This window comes from Desmodus rotundus, chromosome 7 (genome assembly GCF_022682495.2).
Source record: "Desmodus rotundus isolate HL8 chromosome 7, HLdesRot8A.1, whole genome shotgun sequence".
Lineage (NCBI taxonomy): Eukaryota > Metazoa > Chordata > Mammalia > Chiroptera > Phyllostomidae > Desmodus > Desmodus rotundus.
The window spans coordinates 89,258,185-89,272,294 of NC_071393.1; the positions used below are offsets into that span (position 1 = coordinate 89,258,185).

Consider the following 14,110-nt stretch of genomic DNA (forward strand, 5'->3'; position numbering starts at 1 on the left):
ATCCTGACTCAAACCAAGAAAGAAAGTCATTTTTAGAACACTGTAGGGGAAATTTGAATGTGGATGGGTATTAGATGATGTCAAGGAATTATTGTTAATTTTGTTAGGGATGATGATAATGGCATGTTTATGTAAGAATATGCCCATGTCTTTTACGAATGGAGACTGAAGAATGAGGAAGAGAAATAAGCTGTCTGGTATTTGTTCTGAAGTACTGCAGAGCAAAAACAGGAGCAGGGAGATGAGATAGATGAAGCAAGTGTGGTGTCATCCTGATAATTGTTGGGGTTGGGTGGTAGGTATGTGGGTATTAATAATGTGCTCTGCTTTTGTGAGTTTTAGAAATACTCATGTTTAGAAATGTATTTGAAATAATGTATACCATTCATGCAACAAACATGAGTGTTATATTTCAAACACTCTGGCAGTGCTGGAGTTAAAACAAAGATCAGGACCTTCAGGCCTGCCTGTGAGGAGCTTGTGGTTTGCTGGGGGAAGTGAGTCCCTTAGTTTGTATTGTGTTAACGTGAAAAGTAGATTTCTGTGGAGGGTATAGTGTCTTAGTGTTTATGTGGTTCCTTAAAAAGTACTTTTCTTTTTCTAGAGAATTAAAAATTTAAGAAATTCTGTATGAAGCTAGCTATGTGACATTCTGAGTCAGTGTTGTAGTCGTTGCCCTTATTCATATGTCCTATAGGACATCAGGATAAATCACTTGTTCTCACTGTCTTTTCATCTCCCAATTTGCCTTTATTTAAATTTTTATTTTGAAATTATTTCAAATGTAAAGAAAAGTATAAAATAGTACTGGGAACTCTTAAATAGCCTATACTCAGATTTACCAATTTTTAACATTTATCATATTTGCTTTCTCATTCTGCTTTCTGTATAACTTTCTTTATTTTTATTTTTTTAATTAAAATTTTATTTTTATCCCCACTAGAGGATATCTTTTCATTGCCTTTAGAGAGAGGAAGGCAGAGAGAGAAACATCAGTGGGCGGGAGAAACATCAATTGGTTGCCTCCCGTACCGGGGATTGTATATACAGGCCTGGACCAGGGACTGTAGTGTCTGGACCCAGGATCTAACCTGCAACCTAGATATGTGCCCCGACCAGGAATGGAACCTGCAACCCTTTGATTAACGGACATGCTCCAACCAGCTGAGCCACACTAGCCAGGGCTCTCTATCACTTTAGAGTAAATTGCATATATTATGCCCATTTGTCTCTAAATATTCACTGGGTATTCCATTTTCTTGCATTATCACAGTACATTTACTAAATTCGGAAATTTAACACTAATAATATGAAACTTTATATTCTGTACACCCTATTCCAGTTTGCTAAATTTGTCTCAATAATAGCATTTGTTTCTTTATAGCATTTTCCCCATAGGATCCACTCCAGATCTTAAATTGCATTTAGTTGCTGTAACTTAGTTGCCTTTAATCTGAAGTAGCACCTTAGCCTTTCTCTTCCATTACATTAACATTTTGAAGAATATAGGCTATATATTTTAGAAGATATTCTTCAATTTGGACTTGTCTGGTGTTTCAGATTAAATATCCCCAGCCAGGAGTTTTGTATTCTTTTCAAGGTAAGAACAAACGCATGTGTCATTGGTCTGTCCTTCATGGGTGATGTTGGTTTGTAATTACCTGGTCACAGTGTTGTCTGGTTTCTTCACAGAATAGTTACTGTTTTTCCCCTTGCATCTAACGAGCAATCTGTGAGGATAACTTTGAGATAGTGCAGATATCTGCTTCTAATTAGATTTTCTGTATCCTCATCAAATTTGCCTCTTGGATTTAGCTTGTATTGATGATGATTCTTGCCTGTACTGGTCTTTACTTTGATGGTTGCAAAATGGTTATTTTCCTAACTCCTCCATGTCCTCTACCTTATCAGTATGCATTCTGTTGTAGGAAGAAGCGTCATTTTTACCTCTGTTATCAATATGGATACGTGTACATTGTTTTATTCTGGGTTACAATCTATTAGTGCCTTTATTTTTTTATGTTCCATTTGTCCCAGATTTGCTCAGTGGGCACCTGTTCACCCTGGCTCCATGTCTGTTTGGTAGAATCTCTTAAATTTTTTAATTTCCTTTCTTTCTGAAACATCAAAGTATTCCAAGTTTTTCTTGATTCTTTCTGTCTTAATCCTGGAATTAGCCATTCTCCAAGAAGCCTTGGTTCCATTTAGTGGGAAATCCAACTTGCTTTTGAGTTACCTATTTATATGTAGCAATAATCTCTTCTTTCCTGGATCAGGACATCCTCTGAGAAACTAAATTTAAATTAGATTTTTATAGTGGGCTTATATTTCTATGAAGATTTTGAAGTTATAATTACATAAATTAGCAGTTTATTATATTTGCCTCCCCCCCAAAACAACTATTTTTACTTTTTTATTGAATTTATTGAGGTGATGTTGGTTAATAAACTATAGGTTTCAGATGTAAAATGTCTGTAAAAAAATTCTGTAATATGTCTTCTGTGTATTGTATTGTGTGTTCACCACCCCAAGTCAATCCTCCTTCAAAAAGCAACTATTTTATTTTTCTTTTTCAAAAAAGTGATTCTGATACGATCTTAGTTGTGATCAAGTGAAGTAGAAGGAATAAAATAAAAAGCTTATTTTACCTTGTGTGTGTGGAGGAGGTGTGTATTTAGGGGAGGGTTTAACTAATCTGCTAAAAAATATGACTTAAGATTTACATACCTAAAAGTGTTTTTGAGTCTTAAGACTTCCTGGTCAGAAGGAAATTGTTGCTTTTTAACTAGCTTTGTAAATGAAATTTTTTATTATGATATAGAATAATATTTCTGTATTATTCTGTATCATCGTGGTATATTTCACAGACGTTCTCTCACCTGTACATGAGTATGTCCAAATAACATTTTGAATGATACTTATTTTTGAACCAATTAATATTTGTACATGGTTTCAAATGTCGGTTCCAAAAGGCTTATTCTGAAAAACAGCAATCTTCTTTGCAACTCCTTCTAATCCCCTAGTTCCACTTCCTAAGCAGAAACATTTTCAATTCTTAAGAATTTCTTTTCTAGTATTTACCTTCATATTTCTAAATAGCATTCTTACATGTCTACTTAGCCACTTTTGATGGGAGTTTTTGTTTTTTTTAAGTATTTAATTTTTTAAAGGTAAAAGTAATACATGTAAATGTTACCAAATTCATAACACACGAAGGGTACACAGGGAAAACAATCTCCTTGCAGTCCCCGTCTTCCTGCGACTCAGTTTCTTTTCCCTGGAGCTGTGTCTCTTCCTATTTCGTATGTTTAACAGCAGAGTAGTGGCTTTCAGTATGTGGTCTCGGTGCTTAAGGGGGTCTGCAGATGTTTCAGAAGGTCTGCTAGGGTGAAACTATTTCATAATAATACTAAATTCTTCTCTGCTACTTAGCTATGTTGACATTTGCACTGGTGGTGCAAGTACAGTGGTGCATAAAACTGCTGTGCGTCTCAAGACATTGGGAAAAACTACTACTAGTTTATCATATTCTTCGCCTGCATACATTTATAGGGGAAAAAAGGTTTCACTTATGAAGTAGTAAAACTTGTTAATTTTATTAATCTTGACCCGAGTGCATGCCTTTTTCATATTTCATGTGACAAAAGAGGAAGAATGTTAGAAAGTGCTTCTGCTGTATACCCAAGTTGATGCTTGTCTTGAGGAAAAATACTTGGGGGTTGACTTGCGAGCTGGGCTAACTAGTTGTTTTTTCATGGAACACTATTTTTACTTGAAAGAATGACAAACCATGGTTATTTAAACTTGGGTATTTCTACATATTTTCTCAAAAATAAATGAAGTGAGCCTGTCGCTTCGGGGAAAACAACGGACAGTTTGTTGCCAAGATAAAATTTAGGCTCTCAAGCAGAAATTAGAGTTTTGGAAAACATATCTGCCTCTATGAGCTTGGCAGCTTCTCAGGACCTTTCTGATGATATCAACGGTGGTATTAACAGATATGTGTGTACGTGAATGTTTTTCTTCATAGATAGAAGTTCTGGGTAGCAGTTCGAAGGCCTGGACTGACTTTTCAGGCATCTTCTTTTTGTCTTGACCAAGCTTCAGTTTAACCTGTTTTTTCTTTTCTCTCATTATCTTTATTAAGTCACAGTTGCCTTTTTCTCTGATATCTGGAAGAACTCACAGTTTATGTATACTGAAACCAAAATTCTGAAGATTGCCCAAAAAGTATTTAAGTAAATGCGTGTAGGCTAGACTTGTATTTATCATATTAGGGTTGGGATTACTGTATTTTTCTAGGCTATGAAATATTTTGGGACAGGATAGCATATTAACTGTCTTCTTAATTATTACCTAATAATTAAGGGTTGGTGGCAGAAAAAAAAAAAAGGTTTGTTGAATACAGTGGTGACGTTAACATAGAGGATAATGAATCCTTGGTTTCCTCAAATCAGTATCCTAGAATTTTTTAATAGCTTGCTATTTTTGTTTCTTGCTGCAAGGATTTTAACTTTGCTGTCTGAATACAGATCCATGGAAGACAAAAATGTCATTTAGTCAGAATAATCTTGGAAATCCCTGAAGTTGCCCATAAAGTATAAAATACAGACATACCATTTCTCAAACTGTAACACATCGTTTTTCCTTTAGTATTGGAACAAATTGGATTTTATTGTTAAACACCAGATGAAGTAGTAGTCTGTATTTATGGTCCGTGTTGTGGGAAAAAGAGATGGCTTCAAACATTAGAATCTGACAGCACAGCAAGGTGCTCACACGAGAGGCACATGGGAAGTGAGACTAACCAGAGAACAGTACAATTTTATCGGTTTGTGTTTGTTCTGGGCATATAATCGTTGAGCAGAATAGCAAGCATAGTCTGCATGGTTTAAATTATTTTTTCCTTGTCTTCATGTAGTTTAGAAAATTTTTAAAATTTATTGTAGTTCAGAAATTTTTTTAATTTATTGATTTTTAATTTAGGCAGAAAGAGAAACATTGATTTATTGTTCTACTTATTTATGCATTCATTGGTTGAGTCTTGTGTGTGCCCTGACTGGGGATAGAACCTACAACCTTGGAGGATTGGGATGATGCTTTAACCAACTGAGCTCCCTGGCCAGGGCCTTCATACAGTTAATTCACATTGTGAATATGTTCTCTATCCAGAAGTGTTCTCCCTGATCCAGTTTCCAGTATGTTTTTACCTTCAATGCTTAAAACTCTTGCCCTGACCATTGTGACTCTGTGGGTTGGACATTGTCCCCAAAGCAAAAAGTGTCACAAGTTTGGTTCTAGGTCAAGGCACATACCTAGGTTGAGAGCCATGTGCCTGATTGGGGGCATGCAAGAGGCAATGGAGTGATGTTTCTCTCACACATTGATGTTTCTCTCCCTTTCACCCTCCCTTCCCCTCTCTCTAAAAATAAATAAATAAAATCTTTTAAAAAATTAATAGAATGTCAGTCACTTTTCCTGGTTTTTCTCTTCTGACTCTTGTTCTCATTCTTTTTTTTTTCCTCATTCTTTAGAAGATACTCTTTAACTAATGTTCTTAGGTTACATATTTTGACCTAAATGACATAGGCAGAGCAAAACTAACTTTTATCTGAAACTTGTTGGACTTCATTCAAGGAGAAATTGTTTCTTTGGGCAGTTTTGCTCACCCTGTTAAATCCTACATGCTCAGTAGCTACCATATTTCCAAACTAGTTTTCTGTTTTATTTTTATTTACTGTCTTACTCCAACCTTTGCTTTAGGTCTTTAACAACTCAGAGTTTTGGTCTGATGTTCAAGAGGTTCACTCAAGTAAGATGGACTAGCTTGAGGTGAGTGTACCTAGAAAATTGAAGGCCTGTTTTTTAAAAATAAATTCAAAGGGAAGGTCAGTGTACTTTTTTGCCAGGATTATTTCTAAGAGCTATTTGACTCTTCAACTTCAAAAACAATAATAAAAGCCAGGATACGCATACATTGTCTTGCTTAAAATTTTTAACAACCCTTTGAGGAACTAAAGATTTCCATTTTGCAGATGAGGACATTTAGGTACATAATGGTTATAACTTGCTAAAGATTCATAGTAGTAATAGGGTAAAGTGACTTAAGTTAGTAGGTTTTGAGTCACTGGAAAGGAATTACAAAATTCAGGGGTTTAACTAGTATTTCTGTATTGCCTTTAAGGAAAACAGTAAGGTGTATGTTTATATCCAGTGGGCATAGTCTTCGTCAAAAGAGAGGAAAGGATGGTGACGTTTTATCTGAATGGTGTGATCGGAGGTGGGGATATGTTTTCTCTGTGCTTTTCCTGTGTATTCCAGATTTTCTATAGTGAACGTACTTCTTTTTTTAAGATTTTATTTATTTTTAGAGAGGGGAAGTGGAGGAGAAAGAGAGGGAGAGAAACATCAATGTGTGGTTACTTCTCACTTGCCCCATACTGGGGACCTGGCCCTGCAACCCAGGCATGTGCCCTGACTGGGAATCGAACCAGCGACCCCTTGGTTCACAGACTGGTACTCAGTCCACTGAGCCACACCAGCCAGAGATAATGAACATATTTTAAAAAGCAATTTAGCTAAGGTATAATTTATATTCAATAAAAGCACACATTTTACTGTACATTTCAGTGAGTTTTGGTAAATGTCTATGAGGTCTGTTTAGAAGATATCCTACCATGTAATATGAAAAATAGAGACATTTATTGAAGAAGATACAAGATACAGGAAACATTGTACATAGAAAAATGACATCTCAGTCCCCTTTAAAGTAGGCCCCTAGGGACCTCACACAGTTCTCCCAATCGCCATCAGCTACTACCCCGTAGTTATTTTCCTGAATCTCACTGAAGAACTGAACTCTTTTTCCCTTTCAAAGGTGATTTTAGTTTTGGGAAAAGCCAGAAGTCACAGCATGCCAAATCTGGGCCATAGAGGGGCTGAGTGACCTGGGCGATTTGATGTTTCCTCAACAAACTGTGAGATGTGATGTATGAGTGGTGCATTGTCGGGATGAAGCTGCTGATCACCAGTTGCCCGTAGCTGCAGCCTTCTGAATTATCCAAATAGGTTCTGTGGAGGAATGTTCAAGCTTCATGCAAAATGTGATGCGGAAACGTTGCTCTACTTGCTCAGTCATTTTGAATGCAATGGCCACACAGTACACATGCTCACTCAGTGGTGTCTGCCTCCCCCACTGACTAGTGCAGTGAAGTCATTGTTCATAATTATGCAATGCAGCCCACTCTCCTTGGCTGCCAGGTTACATGGAATGTCGTGCAAACCATTTCCATTATACTAACAATGGCTGGACTTTTTTTGGACAGGTGTCTCATGTATATCCATGTAACCAACACCCCAATGAGGACATAAACATTCCATCACCCTAGAAAGTTTTTTCTTGTTCCTATGCCGCAAGTTACCTCATCTCCTAACCTAGGCAACCACTGATTTGATTTTTAACATTATGGATTAGTTTTGTTTTTTTCTAGAACTTCATATAAATAGAATTATATAGTATCACACTTTTGTATTGAGCTTCTTTCGGTCTTCAAATGTTTCCCCTCCAGCATTTAATTTTTATTTTATGTTGAAGTATAGTTGGCTGCAGTATTATAATAGTTGCAGGTGTACAATATAGTGATCTGACATTTGTTTGTTCTATAATGTGATCACTCTAGCATTTTATTGTGAAAAAAATCTCAAACATAAATTAAAAGAATTGTGCAGTGAATGCCATCTCCCCATCACCTTGATTCTGCAGATAACAGTTTGCTATTTTTGCTTTATCCCACATCTTTTTTTATGTGTTTGTTCCTTTAACCTGAATCAGTCAAGCTTACTGGTGTTTTGTGGTTGTTTTTTGCATTTTAAAGTAAGTTGAGACATCAGTGCATTTACCCCTAAACAAATTCAGCTTCCGTATCATTATCTAGAGTTGAATATTTGGTTACAGTTCTGTTTCTTTTTTTATATTCAGCCTGTCATTAAAATACAGTTGTTTTTAAAGGAGAATTTACAGCCCTGGCTGGTGTGCCTCAGTGTGTTGAGCACCGGCCTGCAAACCAAAGGTTTGATTCCCGTCTGGTGCACGTGCCTGGGTTGTGGCCAGGTCCCCAATTGGAGGTGTGCAAGAGGCAAGCACTCAATTAATGTTTCTCTCCCTCCCTTTCTCTTCCCCTCTGTCTAAAAATGAATTAAAAAAAATTTTTTTAAGTAGAATTTACATATAAATGAATGTACAAATCTTAAGTCTACCATTTAAGGTTTGCCAAATGTATACATTTGTGCAATCCAAATCCTTATGACGAAGTAGAACATTATTACCAGCACATCAGAAAGTTCCCTCATGCACCTATCTATTCAGCCTTTTCCCTATCCTTTGTACAACACAACCAGTGTTTAAATTTTCTTTCTCACTTTAGATTAGGGTTGTCTGTTCTAGAACATCGATACCAATGGAGTCATATAGATACTTTGTATCTAATTTCTTTCCCGTAGCAGGATGTTTTTGAAATTCATCTGTAATGTTGCAGTACTTGGATCAGTAGTTCCTTCTTTGTTGTTGCTGTTTGGTGTCCTGTTACATCTTTGTATCATAATTTGTCCATTTGCTTGTTGGAGATTTGTTTTTCCCAAGTTTTTGGTTATTACAAGTAAAGCTATGAGCATTCACATACAAATCTTTTTGTGTACCAATGTTTTCAAACCTGGAATGGTTTGACATACCTAACGGGGAATTACTAGTTCATAGGTTAGATGAATGTGTAACTTCATTAGAAGCTGCCAAAGAGTTGTGTGTGGATTTCCAGTTGTGCCACATCCTTGTTAACATTTGATGTTTTTGTGTTTTTATTTTAGCCTTTTATTGGGTGTACAGTTGTATCTCATTGTGGTTTTAATTTGCATTTCCCTGACGACTAAAGATATTCAACATTTTGACATGCACTTATTGGCTATTTATATGTTTTGAGATCATTTGCCTAAATTTTAGGGGGAGGTTGTTTTATTAAAATGTAAGAGTTCTACATATATTTGGATTTAGGTATATGTGTGTTTATGTATACATATAAATTACATGCATATATAATTTTCTTTGTCTTTAGCTTGTTAGCTGATTTTTTTGTTTTCTTAGTGGTATTTCTGAAGAGCAGGTTTTCATTTTGATAAAGTTCATTTATCAACTTTTAAAAAATGGTTAATACTTTTTGTATTTCATAAAATATTTGTCCATGGTATGATCACATAAATTTTGTGCTACATTTCTTTTAGAAGTTTAATAGTTTTAGTTTTTAGGTTTAAATCTGTTATCCTTTTTGAGTTAACTTTTGTGTCTGGCATGAGGTAAGGGTTGAGATTTTTTTCCATACGGCTCACCAGTTGTTCTACCACCATTTGTTGAAAAGACTTTTCCTTCCCCGTTACTTGTTGAAAATCATTTGGTGATAGTGTGATCTGTTTCTGGACTCTTCAGTCTATTTTTATGCCAGCAGTACCGTGTTTTGATACAGTTGAGTTTTAATCTGTCATCTAGCTGTTTGTTTTCTATTTATCTCATCTGTTCCATTCTTCTGTGTTTTTCTGTATGTCCTGCTCCCTTTATACTTGTGTTTTTGTTTGTTTTTCTTTTTGTATTATATTTTATTTCCACTTTTTACTTATGAACTATACTTACATGTTTTTTTTTTTTTTTTTTGTGGGTGCTGTAGAGTTTACACTATGTGTCTCGAACTTTTTTCACAGTCTGCCTTCAGGGAATAATAGATTAACCCCATGTCACGTGTGAGAAACTCGGAACAGTCTTCTGATTGCCCCTCTTGTGCTTTGTCCTGTTGTCATACATTTCACTTTTCATGTTACTAGTTTGGTAGGATTTCTTTGTTCAAATTTTGTGTTTATAGCTAGAGAATAATCCTTGTGAGGATATCTCTGTGAGGGAAGGTGCTGGTAGAACTCAACCCTATTCCATTCTACTTTTACAAAAATGACCAGATGGTGATGATTTATGAAAAACTTAAAGATTTGATAAAATCAGACCAGAAACGTTGATACTTATGTCTGACAAAAAGATGGTTACATTATATTCTCTTTTATGGAATTAGACAAAAATTATAACTTGAAGCATTTGTGAGTGAATGTCTCTGAACACCACCCAGATAATGACTTCAGGCAAAGTATTTAATGAAACCATTTTTTAAAATTCCTCCCCTGTGTCTCATCTGTATATAAGATAAATTTAGATGTAGTACTTTAAATTTATTAAAGTTTTTATTTTTAAATCATTTTGCTAATCATTCTAAGCTTTTATTTTCAGGTCCTGATTGTGTCATTCATTTTATATGTAATCCCTTTTCAGCTTTGTGTCGTTTGAGAAGATGGTGGATGTTTCGTTTACAGCTTCATGTGAAATCATGGTTAAAAACAGATTTTGGAGTGTATATTGTAAGCTAATTTTTAATTCACTCCTTTTTATATTGCTGACTATACATTTCTAGACAAGTTTTGTGGTTGATTTTTTATTTTCTTTTTTCAATTTATTGATTGGAGAGGGAGAGGTAGAAGGGGGGGGGACCAAGGCAGGTGAGGGGTGATGGGGGCAGAGAGAGAGAGGGCAGACTGAGAGAAACATCGATTTGTTCCACTTATTTATGCATTCATTGGTTGTTTACTTGTATGTGCCCTGACCAGGAATGGAACCCGCAACCTTGGCAAATGGGAATGATGCTCTAAACAGCTAAGCAATCCAGCAGGGCAATCTTTATTCTCTTTTAACTTTCAAGTGTATTGTAGCTTACAGTTCTTCTCTGCCCACTGAAGGGTAATGAAATTGAAACTGTGCTGCCTGATTTGAGAGGGGGGGACCTTTGTGTTACTGTTGAAGATTAAGGGAGAACATGCCCTGGTTGAGTAGCTCAGTTGTTTACAGTGTCTCCCGATATGTCAAGGTTGAGGGTTTGATTCCGGGTCAGGGCACATGCAAGAATCAACGAATGAATGCATAAATGGGTGGAACAACGAATCAAACAACAGATCAACTCTCTTCTCTCTCTTTCCTTTCCCCCCCTTTCTTTAAAAATCAATAAATAAAAAATGAAAAAAATAAGGTTATGGGAGAACTTAGGGCTGTAGTTTTAGTAATGTAGATTTCTCTATTCAAGGAATCTCTGCCATGGAAAATAGGGTGATTAAGTCTCTTTTCTTATTCTTCCTGAAAAACCTTTTATTCTTCTTGAAAAACCTTCCCTGGTACACCTTCCTTTTAAGAATTGTGTTTCTTTCTTAAATCATATAAGTCACTTACAAATGATTTGTAGACTTTCAGGTCAGGTAAGTGGTGCAGGAGGAGGTTGGAGTCTCTTTCCAGTTGCTTTGGCTGGATATTGATGTCAAGTATTTCTGCCTTGAAACTTGAAAACTTCAGTATTTTAGAAAACAAATGGAACTGGATCTAGGAAAGAATTTATTGCTAAGTTCTCTTGTGAAACCTGATTTGAAATATTAACTGCAGTACTAAGAAAAGGTTTTAGTCAGCGTTTGTCCTTGTCACCGCAGTTGCAGGAAGTGCCAGTGTGATATTAGCAAGGTGTTCTGAACTTCCCAATTTTATATCTTTTAAAAATTCTATAGCTCAGCTTTTGTCCTACTTTAATTTAGCCTTAGGTTTTAGGATTGAGAACCAGTAGGGACCAAAGTTTTTAAATAACAAACTTGAATCTTTCTTTTTTCTATTTCATTATTTCATTTTACAAGACTCTCAAAAAGAAAATAAAGAATGAAAATAAATAAAACACTACAGATAAGATAGATGTCACTTATGTTTTCCTTCTTGTCAGTTTGAAGATCATCCTGGCACATTGGGACATAGTTTCACCTTTTGCAAGTATTTTGTATAGTATTTAAAATTTTTATTCTTTTGTCATTTTTAAGAATTTAAATGCAGGTTTTTGTACTATTGAAATTTCCATTTTATTTTGTACCTTTCCAATAAAAACTGAGATAACATTGTTAGTCATTAGCATGCTACCATTGTAACCTGGTAACTAAGCAAGTACAGATTATTAAACATGTGTTGTAAATAGCCTAAAACAGCTACGTGCATTTTTTATTCTGATAAGTCTGTTTCCTGGATGGCTCAAAATTATGATACTGTGCTACCTTACAGTGTTGCCTTAAGAATCTCTTCACATAACTACTGTTATTTAATGTAGATAAACTGCTGACTTTTTAGTTATTGGGACAAGTGCCTTAGTTGTTCTCTCTCTTAATTGTTATTAAGTGCTGTCTGTTATGCCTGGAATCCAGACAGTTAAACTTACTAGCACTGTATGTAAAATAAAATAGTCTCTGTGTTTTGAACTGCATGTGGCCTTTCTGACAATTATTTTGACCTTGAGAGAATTGTTTTCCTTTGGGCTGTGTTCCCAAGATTTGAAGCTGCTAGAAATCTGACTTCCAAAATAATGGTGTATCTGTTACTGCCTTACAGAAAGAGAAAAGGGGAGTCATTTGAACAATACGATAAGACCTGAAGTATTTTATGCAAGAGAATTATAAGTAACTGAATTATGAAAACTATCATGTTAACATGAATATTTGCTTGGGTGGGAGTATGAAGTTTAAGGCCAAGGATGATACCAGCAAAAAACGGTGTTCATTCCAAGATAGCATAATTCTGTTGTGTTCTGCAGTTTGTGATTCTGGCTCGCTTGTTGAACATTGCTCTGAAAAAATGTTGAAGGCTTTGAGGTCTTATTTTGGTATTTTGGTTCTTTTGGTTGATTCTAAGGATGCAGACCTTGATTTAGTAAATCAGCCCACCTTCCCTTCCCGCCTGATCCACTAAATTACTGATTACTGTGGCTTTTGGTTGGGCTACTTTCACAGCCTAAAGTTGCCAGTTTGAGTCCTTTTCTGAGTAGAGGGATTTTTTTTTTTTTTAATCTAACATTTAGTACAGAATGGCATATTTGGTTAGGGTGGATCCTGATATAAATTGAAAAGTTAGTGATTGAATAAAGGGAAGGATGATGTTGGAGTTTATTCTTGATAGCTTCTATTTTTTCTGAAGAAAGAGGCAGTCAGTCATTTACTTAAAATGAGGGGATGTAGAAGATGTAAAGGGCTTGAGGAAATAAATATTTGGGTCCTTTTCTATGAGGATGGGCAAATAGCTATCAGAAAGAACTGCTAAGTTGTTATTATTGGTCTAGTTGAGGTTAAAAAAATGTTTCAATAAAAAATACTTTTAATTGAGAAAGAGAGGGAGAGAAACATCAATGTGTGGTTGCCTCTTGTACACTCCCAACTGGGGACCTGGCCTGCAACCCAGCCATGTGCCCTGACTGGAAATCAAGCTGGTAACCTTTTGGTTCATGGGCTGGCGCTCAAACCACTGAGCCACACCAGCCAGGCCTCCAACTTATTTTCTTTCACTAAAAAACAAAAACAAAAAAACCCACACCCCAAACATGAACCTGCCATTTCTTGCCATGTCTCAGCATCTTTTGGAGTGAAGTGTTTACCATCACATCGTATATCCTTCTTGTTTTGACTTGGATGCCACCTTCTCTATGAAGCCTTTACCAGCAACACAGATTGCTTTCTCCTTTATGTTTATGTAGAGTGCTTTTACTTACATAATTCTCCTTAGCAGTTTATACTTTGTTTCTTGCTTTCTGTCACATTAATTATGACCTTGTTGAAGAGTAGGACTCTATATCTGACTTACCTTTGCCCACAGATCTAGCATACAAATAGTTATTTTGTAATTATTTGAATAACTAGGCATATTCCCTGCCAATCAGTTTTTCACCTTGACTTTGTTAGCCCACCATAATTTGGTTCCACCCTACCTATTTCAAATAGCATTGCCTGCTTCTCACAAAGATCTACTCATTGAGATGATTCTTTCCAGAGTCTGGTGGGCTATACTTTACTTTACTTAAAAAAAAATTAATTGATTTTAGAGAGAAAGAAAGAGAAAAACATTGACTTACTGTTATACTTATTTATACATTCTTTAGTTGTATCTTGTATGAGTCATGACTGAGTATTGAACCTGCAACTTTAGAATTTTGGGACAGTACTTGAACCAATGAGCAACCTGGCCAGG

General features: G+C 35.7%; 1 protein-coding gene across 14 annotated transcripts in view; it reads left to right on the plus strand.

The window, feature by feature from the left end:
• Nucleotides 1-14,110, plus strand: part of RNF111 (ring finger protein 111) — a 114,751-nt gene that overhangs the window by 27,963 nt on the left and 72,678 nt on the right. Inside the window, exon 1 of one of the 14 annotated variants that reach the window (XM_053928496.2) lies at nt 372-1,600. The exons of the other annotated variants lie outside the window; for them this stretch is intronic. The gene's annotated coding sequence lies outside the window, so the exon portion shown is untranslated. Of the gene's footprint in view, nt 1-371; nt 1,601-14,110 lie in introns of those variants that run through there. 14 annotated transcript variants of the gene reach the window in all.